This window comes from Salvia miltiorrhiza, chromosome 1 (assembly GCF_028751815.1).
Source record: "Salvia miltiorrhiza cultivar Shanhuang (shh) chromosome 1, IMPLAD_Smil_shh, whole genome shotgun sequence".
In the NCBI taxonomy this organism is placed as follows: Eukaryota; Viridiplantae; Streptophyta; class Magnoliopsida; order Lamiales; family Lamiaceae; genus Salvia; species Salvia miltiorrhiza.
The window spans coordinates 53,147,431-53,165,548 of NC_080387.1; the positions used below are offsets into that span (position 1 = coordinate 53,147,431).

Sequence of the window (18,118 nt, forward strand, 5' to 3'; positions counted from 1 at the left end):
TTATACAAAGCATTTTGACCCCTCGTAAGTCTAACTCTGAAGTTCATACATGAATCATGAAGGTTATCCTCAAGCCATAGCTAGTGATAATCGAGGCTAGAAGCGAGTCTCAGCTTATTAGGGATTAGCTAATTGATTACATAAGTCGTACTCATCGCTATAAGCAATATCATACTTAAACTATCATCGCATAAGATAATAGTCGATTAGGTGCTCCGTCTCGCGTGAACAACCTGAATGAAGAACTATGTCTGCGTCAGTGATTCGTGCGTGGCACTCCGCTTGCACTATTTTCATTGGATTCTCTTCCTCTTTCTTAGTTCTTCACCATGGCTATAGTGAAATATAATTGAGTTTCTAGCTTCTATTGTTCTTCTCGTAACAGTGATCATGCATTCTTAACGCATCTAAGTTCATTGAGTTATCTAATCAATCAATAAAGCATAAAACTTGAATGTAAGCATCAGTACATTCATATAGAACGTGAACTTCTCAATGTTTTAAAATCATTACCACCTTCTTTCTTGCTGAGCATGACGATGTGATGAAGTGATGAGCTTTGGTTGACTGACTCATATATACTAGTGATCATACTAGAAAAATTGGTTAACTCTAGGGTTCAGAGCAAATAAACCTGCTCTGATACCATTCTGTCACGACCGGTCCTAATTAAGGATAATTAAGCCGGGAAAACTGTGACTAATGGAGGGAGATTAGAAGCGGGGTAGAAAGGGGGATAATCAAACAAGGAAGGATCGCATTTCATCATTGTTAACAAAAGGGATATTTATAATATAACGGAGATTTAGTCGTATAGACTCAAATAACTAGTAAGTTCGGATAACTCCGACTTAGCCAAAATAACATAAAACTTCTGAGTACGCAGCGGAATAAGGTTCTGATTACATGTATGAAGACATGTATCCCCAGAGTTCATTAATACATAAGGATAAGACAAAAGACTCCGGTCGTCACTTCATCACCATCGACAGCTACTCAACCTGCACATTTAGAAATATATGCAGGGCTGAGTACAAAAGTACTCAGTGGGCACGTATGCCTAAGTATAAAAATACATGCTTCAAAACTGTAAATTGTCATGCCATCATAAACAGTACAGCAAGGGAGTTTTTCGCTAAAAAGGCCCAAGCTTACTAAGTTCATTTGTGATTCTTAAAGTTCGTCTGATCAGACTAAGTTCTTTTGTAATCTATCATATCTGAAACTGTGTGCCGGAGAGGTGGCCACCTCTCACGGTCACTTGACCGGCCAACCCGCTAGATGACTCACGGTCACTGGTGTACACTAGCCCTGGCAGGATAGCTATCAACTGCTCAGGACCCGAATTCGATTGCATCATTGGCAAAGCCAAAGCAGATAGATATCATACTAAAATTTAAACATTTTATGGCAAGACAATACTTGAAATAACTTTAACTCAAATATTTTGTAACGAAATAACTTGCTCAAATGTAACATTAAACTCATTTGATAGATATATAAAACTGAAATTAACAGTTAAATCATCTCATGCATTCATTCGTATAAGAGGCCTACGACACGCAGGGGATCTCTATATACGTATAGTAAAAGTAATGCCCACCTGTATAGGCAAAGCCTGTCGTTTATCCATATTTCTGAATCGGAATAGCAGTGCTAATCCTCCTGATGCTCAAAGCCTACAAGAAATCTATTCTTAATAGGTCTCCTTGAATCTAATCTTAAGTCACGGTGAAGTGCTTAATATTCTATGATTCACTTAGCCGGGTTTTCAAAATTTAATGAATAAATAATTGAAAACAGTTCTCTTGAGTTAAGAACACCAACAATATTCTTACTCATCTTTCTTTAATAATTGGAATTATAATTAAAACCAATTAAATACTTAAATACTCTTATTGCAAAAATTAAATGCAATTTCATATCATGCTTAGCATATAATAAGTAAGTACTTAAAATATGCACATAATAATAATATAATATTATTATGAAAATTATCCTTTAAATAAATTAATCAAACTAATAATAGTTCAATTAATTAAAATAGGGTAGCCCAATTAATTAAATTAATCAAGACAGCCCATTAAATAAAATTGTAATAGGGCCCTGTCTCATTAAAATCGGCCCAAGTGATAAAAATACAGCCCATTTTATAAAAAAAAACACGGCCCAAACTATGAGCCCAACTTATTGGCCCAAAGCCAAAACCTTACCTGCACTCTCTCTCTCTCTCTGTAAACGAAAAACACACACACACACATGAAAAAATGCTTTCTCTCGGTCTCTCTCTCTCTCTTACCGACACCAAAATTCGCCCCCTTTCCAGCCGGAACCCACCGTCGCGGCTCTCTCTCTCTCCGGCGAAGCAGCGGAGTCCGCCGCATCAACCGAGAAGACCAGCCGCCTCCCTCGGCCCCTCTTTCTTCTCGAAGTTTCACCGCCGCCGGAGCTCCATTCCCTTCACTCAAATTCAGGCTCGCCGAGCCCTTGCTCAACTCACCGCCTTCCCTCTCCGGCAACCGCAGCGGTGCCACGCGCCGCCCTCTTTCTCTGCCTAAATCAGCCACCACCGCCATCTCTCTCTCTTTCCCTTCAAGGTCCGCAACTGCACAGCCTGGGGCTGCCACCGCCGCCGCTCCCTCTTACTTTCCTTCTACTCCTGGCGACTGCTCGGCCATGAAGCCGTCGCCGCCGCTGTGTCTACAACCTCTGAGCCCGCGGCGAACAACAGCAGCAGACGAAGCCCACTGCCACCGCCGAACGCCCTCTGAAACTCCGGGCGTTGACACGGCCACCAGCCGCACCGCCCCTCTCTCTGCACTCCGACAACTATAGCAACGTCGCCATCGATAATGCTACAGCCTCCCTCTCTCTTTCTCCTGGGTCTGATCGGCAGCAGCTGAGCCGCCGCCGACGCTCATCCCTCTCCTCTGCTCAACCTTGGCCGATGGCACCGCCATCGGCGCCCTCAAATTCCCAGCGAGTAGCAGCCACCAAGCTGCCACCACCGCCGCCCATTTCCCTTCTGTTCTCCCTCGTCTCCGGCAGTGGCGAACCACCACCACCACCTCTCTTTCGACTCTACTCACACACATAGCCAGAGGTAATTTCGAGCTCAGAAACAAGGAGTAAAAATCGAAGCTTCAAGACAAGTTTCCTCCCCTTTTTATTCATTTACTCAACATGAAAAATCATTCAATACTAGCTTATACACATATGTGTGTATGTACAGAATATGTATACAAAAATCACATGTTTTATAAAATCTGTTCAAATGAAAATTTGTGAATGTATGAATGCGTGAGTTTCTTGTTGGGCAGCTGAACAACTTCATACATAAAATGGCTTGGGTTTCTAAATCATAATTTGTAATGAAGTAAGCAGGGGAGTTAAAGATGAAACCTTGAGTTTGAGTGAGCTGCTCAAAATCTGAAATGGTCGTTGCTTGGTTGCTCTGCTATTCTTGGCGAGAGAGTGTTGTGTGGGATGAAGGAGGACTTTGGATGATGAGATAAAGGGATGCACAGGGTGGGGTGACTGAAATAGATGTGTGAATGAAAGAAAATAGAGTGTAGGAAATAGACTTTGATTGTGTGAATGAAGGAAAAAGTAGTTGAATTGGCAGAGAAGTTTGGGCATTTGATTTCCTCTGCCAAGCGTGACATAATTTGAGCATTTTGGGCGGCTTGATTGGAGGAATGGGGTGGCCATGGCTGTAGAGTGGGCGGCTATGAGACATAGGGTGGGCGGCTATGATTGGACAATTTAAATCCCTCGGTATAAAATTGTCGAAACTGTAATACTACTTCAGGGTTTGCTAATTAAAAGCTCGTGAAAATGCTCAAATGCTCAATATCATAAATATGCAATGCAAAAGAATTTAAATGATTAAATTTACAAATGCTTTTGTAAATCATTTATTGTTGGAATTAAAAATAAATTCTTTTTTCGGCGTGAATTATCTTAAATCTAAGTTCAAAATTATTCTAAACTTAGCTCGAGGAAACGGGGTGTTACATTAAGTAATTATAAAAATGAAATCTAGTTTCATCTCGCTTAAATAATTAACGTGACTTTGCTAAGTCAGTTATAAATCTAAAATTATAAATTATTGACTGGCTCAATAATTCGATTGCGATCATAACATGCAATTGCATTAAATTCAAATATCTAGGCTAAGTTAATAGGAAATTAATCACTGGATTAAAAATAACTGAGGATGCAATAATTTAAATATCGCATTTACTAATTTTAATCATAAAATAAAATAGCGGGCTACTACATACTACCCCCCCTTAACAAAAATTTCGTCCCGAAATTTGCATATTATCGCACCAGTTCTGATATCTTTCTAGCATCTTACCTTCAAGCTTTCATGTAATTTCTTCTTATCCATGGTGTCTCCATGGATTTTCACTAAAGTGATGAACTCGTTTCTAAGCGGTTGCTCTTAACGATCCAAGATGACTTTTGGCTTTTCTTCATAGCTCAAATTTGGGCTAAGGATCATTTCGTTTTGGGTGGATCACGTCATTTGGATCCAAAACATACTTCTTGAGTTGGGATATGTGAAAAACATTGGACATTCTCATAACTTGGCGGTAACACCAATCTATAGGCTATTGGGCCTATTTTCTAAAATCTCATATGGTCGCACAAGTTGTGGTGTAATCTTTTCTTTTACGTCAATTCTAGTTATTCCCTTGGAGGGTAATACTTTTAGGAAGACTTTGCCTCCTACTTTAAAATCTAACTTAGTTCGGCGCGTATCAGCATACGATTTCTGTCTATCTTGTGCTTCTTTTATTCTTTATCTTAATATGACAAACTATCTCAATCATTTCGCCAGTCATATTTGGCCCTCAAATTATCCTTTCACCTATTTCATCTCAATAAAATGGTGATTTGCATTTTATTCCACATAATGCCGTATAAGACGCCATATCGACGTTTGCCTGATAACTATTGTTATAGGAAAACTCAATCAATGGTAACATTGATTCCTCACTCCCACTTCTGTCTAGTTCTACTACTTTTAACACGTCTTCGAGAATCTGAATTGTTATCTCAAACTGTCCATCTGTTTGTGGGTGGAAGATAGCACTGAAATTAAATCTTGTGCCTAATTCCTTATGCAAGTTCATCTACAGTTTGGGTGTTCGAATCGTTGTTTGAAGTAATTGACACGGGCACGCCGTGCAACGCACAATTTCTCAGACATATAATTGGGCTAGTTTGTCTGATCCGTATGCGATTAGTATTGGTACAAAACGAGCGCATTTCGTGAGTCACTCCACTATTACCTCTCTTGCAATGTGCTCCCACCTGCATTCTGAAATCTTCAATGGCTGTAACTTTCCATACGGTGTTTAGTGCAAGGTCTTCACTTGTTGGCATGCTAGGAGTTTCTCAACAATTGAAACTATATCTTTCTTCATACCTTCCCACTAGAATTTGTCCATTCAAGTCTTGGTATAATTTGTGCTTCCCTGGTGGCTAGTATATGGTGTGTCATGAGCCTCGCTCATTATCTCATCTTTGAGTTTCTCTTAGTGTGGGATACACAATCTTTCTTCAATCATTAACGCAGCATCCGACGTCTAGTGGTAACGTCCAGGCTTGCCTATTCCTATTGATAAATGTATTCTCTCCAAGGTCTCATCATTTCTTTGCGCTTCTATTTTTTTTTTTATTTGGGTGTTACTACCATCGTGACAATAATCCATTCTACTGATTCTTGTGGTCATCAACAACTTCTAAACTTTATTCTACAAAAATCTTTCATGAGTTCCTCCTCTTGGGTGAGGAGAGATCCCAACTTAAATTGAGTTTTATAACTCAAGTTATCAGCTACAATATTAACTTCGCCCGGTTGGCAGTTAATACTACATTCCTAGTCTTTAATTGGTTCTAGTCATCTTCTCTGTCTCATGTTAAGATCCCTTCTAATGAGACATTATGTCCCAGAAATGTGACTTCATCGGGCCGAAATTCGCACTCGCTAATCTTTGCATAAAGGCATTTCATTCTCATCTTTTCTAAGATAATCCTCAGGTGTTCCTTAAGATCTTTCTCGTTCTTTGATTAGATCAAATCACCGCCTATGATAACTAAGACAACTTGTCTAAGTGTGGATGGAATACTTGATTCACAAGCTACATGAAAACGGTTAATGCATTGGTCAATCCGAATGGCATTACTGCGATCTTATAATGGCTATATCTGGTTCAGAAAGTCATTCTTAGGTATATCTTTTGATTGAATCTTTAGTTGATGGCATCCAAATCTCAAATCTATCTTTGAGAACACACTTGCTCATCTGAGCTGATCGAAAAGGTCATTTATCCACGACAAAGGATACTTGTTCTTGAGTGTCACCTTATTCAATTCTCTATAGTCTATTCACACTCTCAATGTGTCATTTCTCTTCTTTAAAAAAAAAAAATGGGTGCACCCCGGTGAAATCACTGGGAAACATCTGGAGGTTCTCATATGATCGTCATATCTCTTATGCTTTTCTCGATTCCTAGTTCTCCGTGCAAATACACAAGGTAGTCTGGATATTCTTTCCTCATCATCCTCATTGCTTTAAGGGTGAAGATGATTGTCTCCCTTTTGTCCATGTTGATTCCATGGAAACGTGTCAGTTTTTTTTTTTTTTTTTTTACAAGGGTCGAAAAGAAATTTGTCTTGTTTTGCAAAGGATGTTGGTTTGGTTCACAGCTAGTCAATCCCTTCCTAAGTCAACGTCTCTCATTGGTATAACATAAGAGTTGTTCACTACGACTTTGAGTGATTTTATGTTCAGCTCTAAATTCAAGCACATATGTGCTATTGTTGTTGGTGGTGTGGCTACTACTCTTGGTGTAGTTGGGGCAAAGCTTGGATTGCTTGCAAATGCGAAGCCTAAATAGGCGAGTTTAGCGTGAGACCCGTCCTTTGTTGCTTCTTCGGGCAACAGTTTGCATAATGCCCCTTCCAGCTCCTGTGCAACAACAACCATCATTACTAGTTTTGCAGAGTCTCCCATGGTTTTTATTTTGGGCGGGGCAGGATCCTCTGCTGGTTATCCCCTACCTGTTTATGAGTACCCTGGCTTGCGTAACCTTGTTGCTGGGATGATTGTTTCTGCCATGGCGTCTTCTCCGTTTTATAATTGTTACTGCTATTCCATTTTATTCTTCCTCAAAAGTTCTGAGTTTGTGCATGTTGAGGTGTTGGCATACGCATCGTTACTGATCTTTCTCTCGACATTGCTGCTTGAATGTCTATCGTTCTGCTATACGATTCTATGTAAATAAATCCCTCTGGCTTGCCTAAGCCTTCCTGATCTCGTGCCTTAGATTAACACATAATTCTCAGTCATTTTCTCATTTGTATCCATTTGTTCTGGCGCATATCTCGACATGTCGCAGAACATTCTACCATACTGAGTTAACGTCATCTTTTCCTACTTTATATTGAAGTATTCCATTTCTTTCTTTTCGCGATAGTTCTAGGTACATATACGTATCATATAATCTCGTCTTAAAATGTTCATGCGTAGAATTTTCTAATTGTTCGACTATCATTGTTTTCCTTTGTGCTTCCCACCAGAGATCTGCTGAAAGGACACGCAAGTAAAACGTTCCTGGTTTGGGTAGCGCAAGAAATTAAAGATGCACTCAATAGCTCATACTCAAATCTTAGCCTCCGCGGAATCTCCCGTCCCACTGAAGACAGATAGGTTTTAACATAGAAATTTGTTTGTCTATTCCACATTCTGGTTGTATGGATGGTGGGGTTATGTTTTGTTCTGGCCCTGGTACTGGGCCATTTTCATCATCCCATGGAATTCTTAATCCTCTACTTGGACGCCCTTATTGGGTGGAATACGGATGAGTTGACATATAGTCATTAATGCATTGTAAACATACAAATGCATATCATCACTTCTGTAAACCGTTTCTTGATACTCAAATCTTGCTCGCACTCATTCACATGCAAGCATATAAGTAACACGTGGCGGAAGTAACTTTCCATAAAAGACCGATAAGTTCGCTAAATAGACATAGAAAATTTGCATCAATGAGGACTGTTTCCTTAACATTGAATCTAGATCTACTGATCTATCCAAGTACTATACACGATGAACTGACTCTCTATCAAGCCATCACAAGATAACTTGCTCACGGAACACTTTGTGGACCATCGTTTCTGTACTAATACTAGTCAAAATAACTAAGCCAACATAGGGGTATACAAAATCATCAGAACAATCTTTTCCGGAATACACAACAACGTTCTACCAATATCCATAAGAGATGGTCTAGTTACATCACGTGCTTGACCCTTGGGTCAAAGCATAAGTATCTGACTGATTTAATATGGTGGATAACCCTTTTATCTTTAGGTCAAATAAAATCTACTAACAACTACTAAGTCACAAAGGTTAAATCATAAATGACAATTAGACAAAGTGTTTAAGCAAATTGCCAAACAACTGAAAAGGAATAACCATAGGATACAAATGAATTGACTAAAAGGTCGAAACGAAATGACCTAATAGTCTGAAGTTGTTTGGTTTTTCAAATGAAAGTTTAAATATAAAGGTTTAGAAACCCATATATGACGACTACTGAGATTTTAGTCATGTGGACTGGCCAGGCCCAACACAATTACTTCTCAGTCACACGGAATACTTTTCCGAACATGGTGACTCTCTGTTCATTGGCTGCAAAAGATACTTCTGGTCTAAAGTCTCCACTTTCTTCTTAATATTCAAAATCTATCCTTGAGAATGTTTGGGAGTTTCTCAAGCTTGAAGTCTGATTTCTAAAACCGATATCCTTCCTCAAAATCTTCTATATGCGAAGTAAGATTTCTCAACTGTAATCAAGCTTACTCAACAATCTTCCTCTAAATGATCTTAATGCAGTACTTTTATACTTGCATTCATTCTCAAATGCTTGTTTCCAACCATGTAATTTGAAGCACTCTCTCGTGCCCTTGTGAAAGACCTTTCACAAGGAAATAGATTTTGCTTCTCTTAGCATCTTTACAAAGTATGTGTCACCGTACATAATATTAAGTCATGGAATGACCTTAGTCAACGCTTTCATTCTGGTTACTAAACTAAATGTCTAATCCAAGACGTTCTAATTGGGGCAATGTCTCTAATAGGCTAAGGTATGTATACCTAATAGTATAAAGTCGTTGTCGATACTTTGGCTCTTGTTGAACTCTGAACCATCTTACATACTGCGTAATTTTTTTTTTAATCATAATAGTTGGTAATTGTTAATTACCTATGCCACAACTCATCTTTTCGATTCGTAGCAGGTGATCGTAATCAATAGGAATTCTCCATGGTGTTCCCGTCTAATGCAATAGGTAATTGTTATAAGAAGCTTCTGAATATCTGAAACTATAAGCTGACAATTCTAATCGTATTACTATAACATCATTATACAAAGCATTTTGACCCCTCGTAAGTCTAACTCTGAAGTTCATACATGAATCATGAAGGTTATCCTCAAGCCATAGCTAGTGATAGTCGAGGCTAGAAGCGAGTCTCAGCTTATTAGGGATTAGCTAATTGATTACATAAGTCGTACTCATCGCTATAAGCAATATCATACTTAAACTATCATCGCATAAGATAATAGTCGATTAGGTGCTCCGTCTCGCGTGAACAACCTGAATGAAGAACTATGTCTGCGTCAGTGATTCGTGCGTGGCACTCCGCTTGCACTATTTTCATTGGATTCTCTTCCTCTTTCTTAGTTCTTCACCATGGCTATAGTGAAATATAATTGAGTTTCTAGCTTCTATTGTTCTTCTCGTAACAGTGATCATGCATTCTTAACGCATCTAAGTTCATTGAGTTATCTAATCAATCAATAAAGCATAAAACTTGAATGTAAGCATCAGTACATTCATATAGAACGTGAACTTCTCAATGTTTTAAAATCATTACCACCTTCTTTCTTGCTGAGCATGACGATGTGATGAAGTGATGAGCTTTGGTTGACTGACTCATATATACTAGTGATCATACTAGAAAAATTGGTTAACTCTAGGGTTCAGAGCAAATAAACCTGCTCTGATACCATTCTGTCACGACCGGTCCTAATTAAGGATAATTAAGCCGGGAAAACCGTGACTAATGGAGGGAGATTAGAAGCGGGGTAGAAAGGGGGATAATCAAACAAGGAAGGATCGCATTTCATCATTGTTAACAAAAGGGATATTTATAATATAACGGAGATTTAGTCGTATAGACTCAAATAACTAGTAAGTTCGGATAACTCCGACTTAGCCAAAATAACATAAAACTTCTGAGTACGCAGCGGAATAAGGTTCTGATTACATGTATGAAGACATGTATCCCCAGAGTTCATTAATACATAAGGATAAGACAAAAGACTCCGGTCGTCACTTCATCACCATCGACAGCTACTCAACCTGCACATTTAGAAATATATGCAGGGCTGAGTACAAAAGTACTCAGTGGGCACGTATGCCTAAGTATAAAAATACATGCTTCAAAACTGTAAATTGTCATGCCATCATAAACAGTACAGCAAGGGAGTTTTTCGCTAAAAAGGCCCAAGCTTACTAAGTTCATTTGTGATTCTTAAAGTTCGTCTGATCAGACTAAGTTCTTTTGTAATCTATCATATCTGAAACTGTGTGCCGGAGAGGTGGCCACCTCTCACGGTCACTTGACCGGCCAACCCGCTAGATGACTCACGGTCACTGGTGTACACTAGCCCTGGCAGGATAGCTATCAACTGCTCAGGACCCGAATTCGATTGCATCATTGGCAAAGCCAAAGCAGATAGATATCATACTAAAATTTAAACATTTTATGGCAAGACAATACTTGAAATAACTTTAACTCAAATATTTTGTAACGAAATAACTTGCTCAAATGTAACATTAAACTCATTTGATAGATATATAAAACTGAAATTAACAGTTAAATCATCTCATGCATTCATTCGTATAAGAGGCCTACGACACGCAGGGGATCTCTATATACGTATAGTAAAAGTAATGCCCACCTGTATAGGCAAAGCCTGTCGTTTATCCATATTTCTGAATCGGAATAGCAGTGCTAATCCTCCTGATGCTCAAAGCCTACAAGAAATCTATTCTTAATAGGTCTCCTTGAATCTAATCTTAAGTCACGGTGAAGTGCTTAATATTCTATGATTCACTTAGCCGGGTTTTCAAAATTTAATGAATAAATAATTGAAAACAGTTCTCTTGAGTTAAGAACACCAACAATATTCTTACTCATCTTTCTTTAATAATTGGAATTATAATTAAAACCAATTAAATACTTAAATACTCTTATTGCAAAAATTAAATGCAATTTCATATCATGCTTAGCATATAATAAGTAAGTACTTAAAATATGCACATAATAATAATATAATATTATTATGAAAATTATCCTTTAAATAAATTAATCAAACTAATAATAGTTCAATTAATTAAAATAGGGTAGCCCAATTAATTAAATTAATCAAGACAGCCCATTAAATAAAATTGTAATAGGGCCCTGTCTCATTAAAATCGGCCCAAGTGATAAAAATACAGCCCATTTTATAAAAAAAAACACGGCCCAAACTATGAGCCCAACTTATTGGCCCAAAGCCAAAACCTTACCTGCACTCTCTCTCTCTCTCTGTAAACGAAAAACACACACACACACATGAAAAAATGCTTTCTCTCGGTCTCTCTCTCTCTCTTACCGACACCAAAATTCGCCCCCTTTCCAGCCGGAACCCACCGTCGCGGCTCTCTCTCTCTCCGGCGAAGCAGCGGAGTCCGCCGCATCAACCGAGAAGACCAGCCGCCTCCCTCGGCCCCTCTTTCTTCTCGAAGTTTCACCGCCGCCGGAGCTCCATTCCCTTCACTCAAATTCAGGCTCGCCGAGCCCTTGCTCAACTCACCGCCTTCCCTCTCCGGCAACCGCAGCGGTGCCACGGCCGCCGCCCTCTTTCTCTGCCTAAATCAGCCACCACCGCCATCTCTCTCTCTTTCCCTTCAAGGTCCGCAACTGCACAGCCTGGGGCTGCCACCGCCGCCGCTCCCTCTTACTTTCCTTCTACTCCTGGCGACTGCTCGGCCATGAAGCCGTCGCCGCCGCTGTGTCTACAACCTCTGAGCCCGCGGCGAACAACAGCAGCAGACGAAGCCCACTGCCACCGCCGAACGCCCTCTGAAACTCCGGGCGTTGACACGGCCACCAGCCGCACCGCCCCTCTCTCTGCACTCCGACAACTATAGCAACGTCGCCATCGATAATGCTACAGCCTCCCTCTCTCTTTCTCCTGGGTCTGATCGGCAGCAGCTGAGCCGCCGCCGACGCTCATCCCTCTCCTCTGCTCAACCTTGGCCGATGGCACCGCCATCGGCGCCCTCAAATTCCCAGCGAGTAGCAGCCACCAAGCTGCCACCACCGCCGCCCATTTCCCTTCTGTTCTCCCTCGTCTCCGGCAGTGGCGAACCACCACCACCACCTCTCTTTCGACTCTACTCACACACATAGCCAGAGGTAATTTCGAGCTCAGAAACAAGGAGTAAAAATCGAAGCTTCAAGACAAGTTTCCTCCCCTTTTTATTCATTTACTCAACATGAAAAATCATTCAATACTAGCTTATACACATATGTGTGTATGTACAGAATATGTATACAAAAATCACATGTTTTATAAAATCTGTTCAAATGAAAATTTGTGAATGTATGAATGCGTGAGTTTCTTGTTGGGCAGCTGAACAACTTCATACATAAAATGGCTTGGGTTTCTAAATCATAATTTGTAATGAAGTAAGCAGGGGAGTTAAAGATGAAACCTTGAGTTTGAGTGAGCTGCTCAAAATCTGAAATGGTCGTTGCTTGGTTGCTCTGCTATTCTTGGCGAGAGAGTGTTGTGTGGGATGAAGGAGGACTTTGGATGATGAGATAAAGGGATGCACAGGGTGGGGTGACTGAAATAGATGTGTGAATGAAAGAAAATAGAGTGTAGGAAATAGACTTTGATTGTGTGAATGAAGGAAAAAGTAGTTGAATTGGCAGAGAAGTTTGGGCATTTGATTTCCTCTGCCAAGCGTGACATAATTTGAGCATTTTGGGCGGCTTGATTGGAGGAATGGGGTGGCCATGGCTGTAGAGTGGGCGGCTATGAGACATAGGGTGGGCGGCTATGATTGGACAATTTAAATCCCTCGGTATAAAATTGTCGAAACTGTAATACTACTTCAGGGTTTGCTAATTAAAAGCTCGTGAAAATGCTCAAATGCTCAATATCATAAATATGCAATGCAAAAGAATTTAAATGATTAAATTTACAAATGCTTTTGTAAATCATTTATTGTTGGAATTAAAAATAAATTCTTTTTTCGGCGTGAATTATCTTAAATCTAAGTTCAAAATTATTCTAAACTTAGCTCGAGGAAACGGGGTGTTACATTAAGTAATTATAAAAATGAAATCTAGTTTCATCTCGCTTAAATAATTAACGTGACTTTGCTAAGTCAGTTATAAATCTAAAATTATAAATTATTGACTGGCTCAATAATTCGATTGCGATCATAACATGCAATTGCATTAAATTCAAATATCTAGGCTAAGTTAATAGGAAATTAATCACTGGATTAAAAATAACTGAGGATGCAATAATTTAAATATCGCATTTACTAATTTTAATCATAAAATAAAATAGCGGGCTACTACAATCTCTCTGGTATCACAGAGTAGAATAATTTCGTCGCTCCAAGTTTGCTCTACTGCGCTAGCCATGCGCGCCAGTAAGTCGGCTTCGTGTTCTCCTCCCGAGAAATCTGTTCGAGCTTGAATTCCATGAACTTTTCTTTCATCTCATTGATTTTGGTATGATACGCTTTCATCCTCTGATCTTTGATATTATAACCCCCCGAGAATTGTTGAGCTACCAGCTGAGAATCTGTCCTGATAACGACACACTCGGCCTTAAGTTCTGACAAGATATGTGCCCCTCTGACCACTGCCTCATATTCTGCCTCATTGTTAGATAACCGGCAGGTGAATTTAATAGCGAACTGGTATGTTCCATATCCTGGCGAAGTAATATATACCCCGATTCCACACCCCTATTTTGTTACTGATCCGTCCACACAAGCCACCCAGAACTCTGGTACGGGACGACGAGTTGTTTCTTGTATGAAGTCTGCCAGTGCCTGCGCCTTGATTGCCGTTCTCGGCTCGTACTCTACATCATATTCCCCTAGTTCCACAGCCCATTTGACCATTCTCCCCGACAAATCCGGGCGCCCCAAAACTTGTTTAAAAGGTAAAGACGTGCGTACCACCACCCTGTGTGAAAGGAAATAAGGCCTCAGCTTTCTTGCCGTGATCATGACCGCCAGAGCAGCCTTCTCGATCTCTGTGTAGTTGAGCTCAGGGCCCTGGATAATTCTGCTGACAAAATAAATGGGTCTCTGATGACTTCCCTCCTCCCTGATTAACACCGAGCTGATTGATTCCTCCCCCATAGCTATGTATAAATACAACGTTTCTCCCGGAACTGGTTTGGTCAGAGTCGGTAGTTTTGCTAGGTATGCTTTAAGATCCTCAAATGCCACTCGGCATTCTTCTGTCCACAGAAACTTGGTTCCCTTCCTCAACACTTTGAAAAACGGCATGCTCCGTTCTGCCGATCTCGATATAAACCTACTTAGGGCAGTGATACGCCCATTCAGAGTCTGCACCTCCTTGATCCCTCTAGGCGGTGTCATTTCCAAAATTGCTTTGACCTTTTCGGCATTAACCTCAATCCCTACAGGCGTGACCTTATATCCCAAAAACTTCCCTGTTGTGACCCCAAAGGTGCACTTGGCTGGGTTTAACATGAGTCGGTGATCTCTGACTACTGTGAAGATTTCCTCCAGATCGGAAACATGATCCTCTGCCCTGACACTTCGCACAAGCATATCATCCACGTAAACTGAAATGTTCTTTGACAATTGCTCTTTGAAAATTTTCTCCATCATCTGTTGATATGTAGCTCCCGCATTTTTTAAGCCGAAAGGCATACTTCTCCATCCATATACCCCACAACAAACAGCGAAAGCCGTTTTGGCGATGTCTCCCCTGTTCATTTTTACCTGATGGTATCCCTGGTATGCATCCATCATAGATAGCAGAGCACACCCTGAAGTAGAGTCCACCAATTGGTCAATCCTCGGCAGAGGATAGTGGTCCTTCGGGCAGGCAGCGTTTAGGTCTCTGAAATCCACACACATCCTCCAGGTGTTTGTTTTCTTGGGTACCATCACCGCGTTTGAGATCCACTCTGGATATTGCACTTCCACAATGTGTCCAGCTTTCAATAGTTCATAGACCTGCTCTCTGATGGCAGCATCCTTTTCAGCCCCGAAATTCCTTGTCCGTTGTTTCACCGTCTTGACCTTAGGGTCCACATTGAGGCAGTGCTCCGCCAACCCTCTATCAATTCCCTTTAAATCTGCGGTGCTGAAAGCAAACACATCCGCATTTCGCCGAAGACAACCAATGAGCTCCTCTTTGACCTGATCACTCATGACCGATCCAATCTTAGTCTGGAAACCCTCTTTCCCTGGAAATAACTCGATCATGTTGCACACATCACTGGTGGACACCAGCGCGGTTTTTCCTGTGGAGTCTCTGTTTTGCAGTAAATCTGTCAATTCTTGGCGCTCCTCGGCTGAGGCATGCACTTCGCCTACCTTCCCCTTCTTCCGACTATCGGCCCCCTCTGTCAGTCTTTCCCTTTTCTGCCCCGCTGATTGTGTCAGCATTTGTACATGGCATGCTTTTGATGTCGTTTGATCGCCACAAACTTCTCCCACTCTCCCTCCCTCGATGGGAAATTTCATTTTCAGGTGAAACAAAGAAATGACTGCTCTGAACGCCGTCAAGGCAGGTCGGCCGAGTATGACATTGTACGAGGGTTTAGGCATATCCACCACTAAGAAACGTACCATCCTTGTTTTGTTGCCCGCCACTGTATTGCCAAGAATCAATGGCAGCTCTACATATCCTAGAGGCATGACCATTTCCCCCCCGAACCCAAACAGAGGAGCATTTGTCGGCTCGATACGAGCTTCGATTCCCATATTTTGAAGACATTCCTTATACAAGATGTTTACAGCGCTGCCCGAATCCACGAAAATACGGTGGATAAGGCAACCAGCGATGTCTGCCGTTATGACCAGTGCATCATCATGCGGGTACATTAATGTGCGTATATCCTCTGTCCCAAAAGTGATCGCCGGTTCCTCTGCCGCGCTGGTGACTTCCATGACCCTTTTAGGATAATACCCTGTTTTAACTGCTCTGACGACTTGCTTTTTAGCCCTATTTGATGTGGGCATCCCGTTCTCCCCACAAATCATGTGAACTTCCCTTCTATACGGGGGAGGAAGAGGCACTTGCCTATCTGCCCCCTCTCTGCGATTATCGCGGTTATCATCCGCTCTGCGATCCCTGTTGTTCCCCTGCTCTTGTCGGTGATCACGGTTATTCCTTTGATCCCTCTGATCTCGCTGATCCCTCTGATCTCTTTGATCCCTCTGATCATTCCGTCTCTGACCCTCATTTCCTCTATCAATGAACTGGTCGAGGTATCCCTGACGTACTAGTAACTCCAATTGATGTTTAAGATGTCCACAATATTTCATGTAATGCCCGAAGGAGTTATGATATTAGCACAACTTATTATTAGGCCCCTCCTGTGGCGGCCCAGCCCGGTAGGTTCCCGGTGCCCGAAAGAATGGTTGATCCATTATCAAGTGAAAAATTTCGTCATGTGGTTTATTCAGGGGCGTGTACTCGGTGAACCGTGTAACCTCATTCACAGTGCGCTGTTGTTGGGGCGGCATTCCTCCCTGGGGTGGGAGTACTCTCGGAGGCAACCCTCTGAACGGGGCCCTATCTTGATGTCTCTGTCTTTCAGGTGCTTCCTCAGCTTTCTTGACCATGTGTTTCTCATTTTCCACCTTCCTCGCCATTTTGGCATCCTCTAACTGTAGATAACCCGGCAGCCTTGCCATGATGTCATCAAAGTCCCTTGCTGGTCGAATTTGTAATTCGTCAAAAAAGATCCCCGGCCTGAGTCCTCTGACATAGGCGCAGTTTTTAATTTGCGATTCTGCCTCTGGCACCTCCAGAGCGGCAAGGTTAAACCTCGCTGTGTACTCCCGTAGCGTTTCTCCCTGCTCCTGCTTAATATCCATCAGCGAAAGGGCTGACTTCCCTACCCTCCGTGAACTCGCGAACTGACGCAAAAAACGAATCTGTAATTCTTCGAAAGAGTGAATGGAATTTGGGGGCAGCGTCCCAAACCATAACTGAGCCGGTCCAGTAAGAGTAGTGGAGAAGATTCGGCACTTAATGCCCTCAGTGTACATGTGCAATGTGACCAATCCCTCAAACCGATTGAGATGCACTTCCGGATCGGTAGTGCCATCGTAATCCAACGAGATGGGCTTGTAACTTCTGGGTAGGGTATCTGCCAGAATACCATCAGAGAAAGGACTACGGTTGTTGATGGGATGATACCGTGAAATCCTAGCCCTCTTGTCCCCCTTTTGCCTCCCCTGCTCCCTTCTATCCCTGGGTATGTCATGAGCGTGGCGCTTGTGAGTTCTATATTCATGTCTGCCAGAGGAATACTCTGGCTCCCTCTCCTCTGATCTTTCCGTATATCGGGATTTCTCTTGACGGTGGGACTTCTCTACCCTGTTCGAACGCTCCCCTCTGTCCGACCTCTCTGATCTCTGACCTCTGTCGTCTTTCCGGGATTTCTCCCTCAGAGATTCCTCCAGATCCTGGAGTTGATGTTTCAGCTGGGATACTTGGTTTTTCAACCGTGCCTTCTCCCTTGGTCTCTCTTCTTCGAACACAAGGGAGACGGATTGACTATCAGATTCGTCAACCCTCTCCTTTCTAACAACGCTATTGAGCCTGACACGGCTCCCCTCTGGTCTTCTTTCCACTTCCCTGTCAACGGGATCCCCTTGCACCTCCAAGGGCATCACCACCTGTTTGTTGATTGCCAAAGTGTTTACCTCCTGGGCAGCGGGAGGTGGGGCCTCAGTGCCCTGC

The 18,118-nt window shown here is 41.8% G+C and overlaps 1 protein-coding gene and 2 long non-coding RNA genes across 3 annotated transcripts in view; 1 reads left to right on the plus strand and 2 right to left on the minus strand.

The window, feature by feature from the left end:
• The window catches only part of LOC130992384 (T-complex protein 1 subunit beta-like), a 629,300-nt gene that overhangs the window by 112,075 nt on the left and 499,107 nt on the right, over window positions 1-18,118 (plus strand). The window lies entirely within an intron of this gene.
• On the minus strand, window positions 732-3,675 carry LOC130993516 (uncharacterized). Its single transcript, XR_009091691.1, has 3 exons — window positions 3,403-3,675; window positions 1,604-1,679; window positions 732-1,001 (listed from the first exon to the last, which is right to left on the minus strand). It is a non-coding gene; the product is annotated as an uncharacterized LOC130993516 (long non-coding RNA).
• Window positions 10,116-13,122, minus strand: LOC130993528 (uncharacterized). Its single transcript, XR_009091694.1, has 3 exons — window positions 12,850-13,122; window positions 11,049-11,124; window positions 10,116-10,446 (listed from the first exon to the last, which is right to left on the minus strand). It is a non-coding gene; the product is annotated as an uncharacterized LOC130993528 (long non-coding RNA).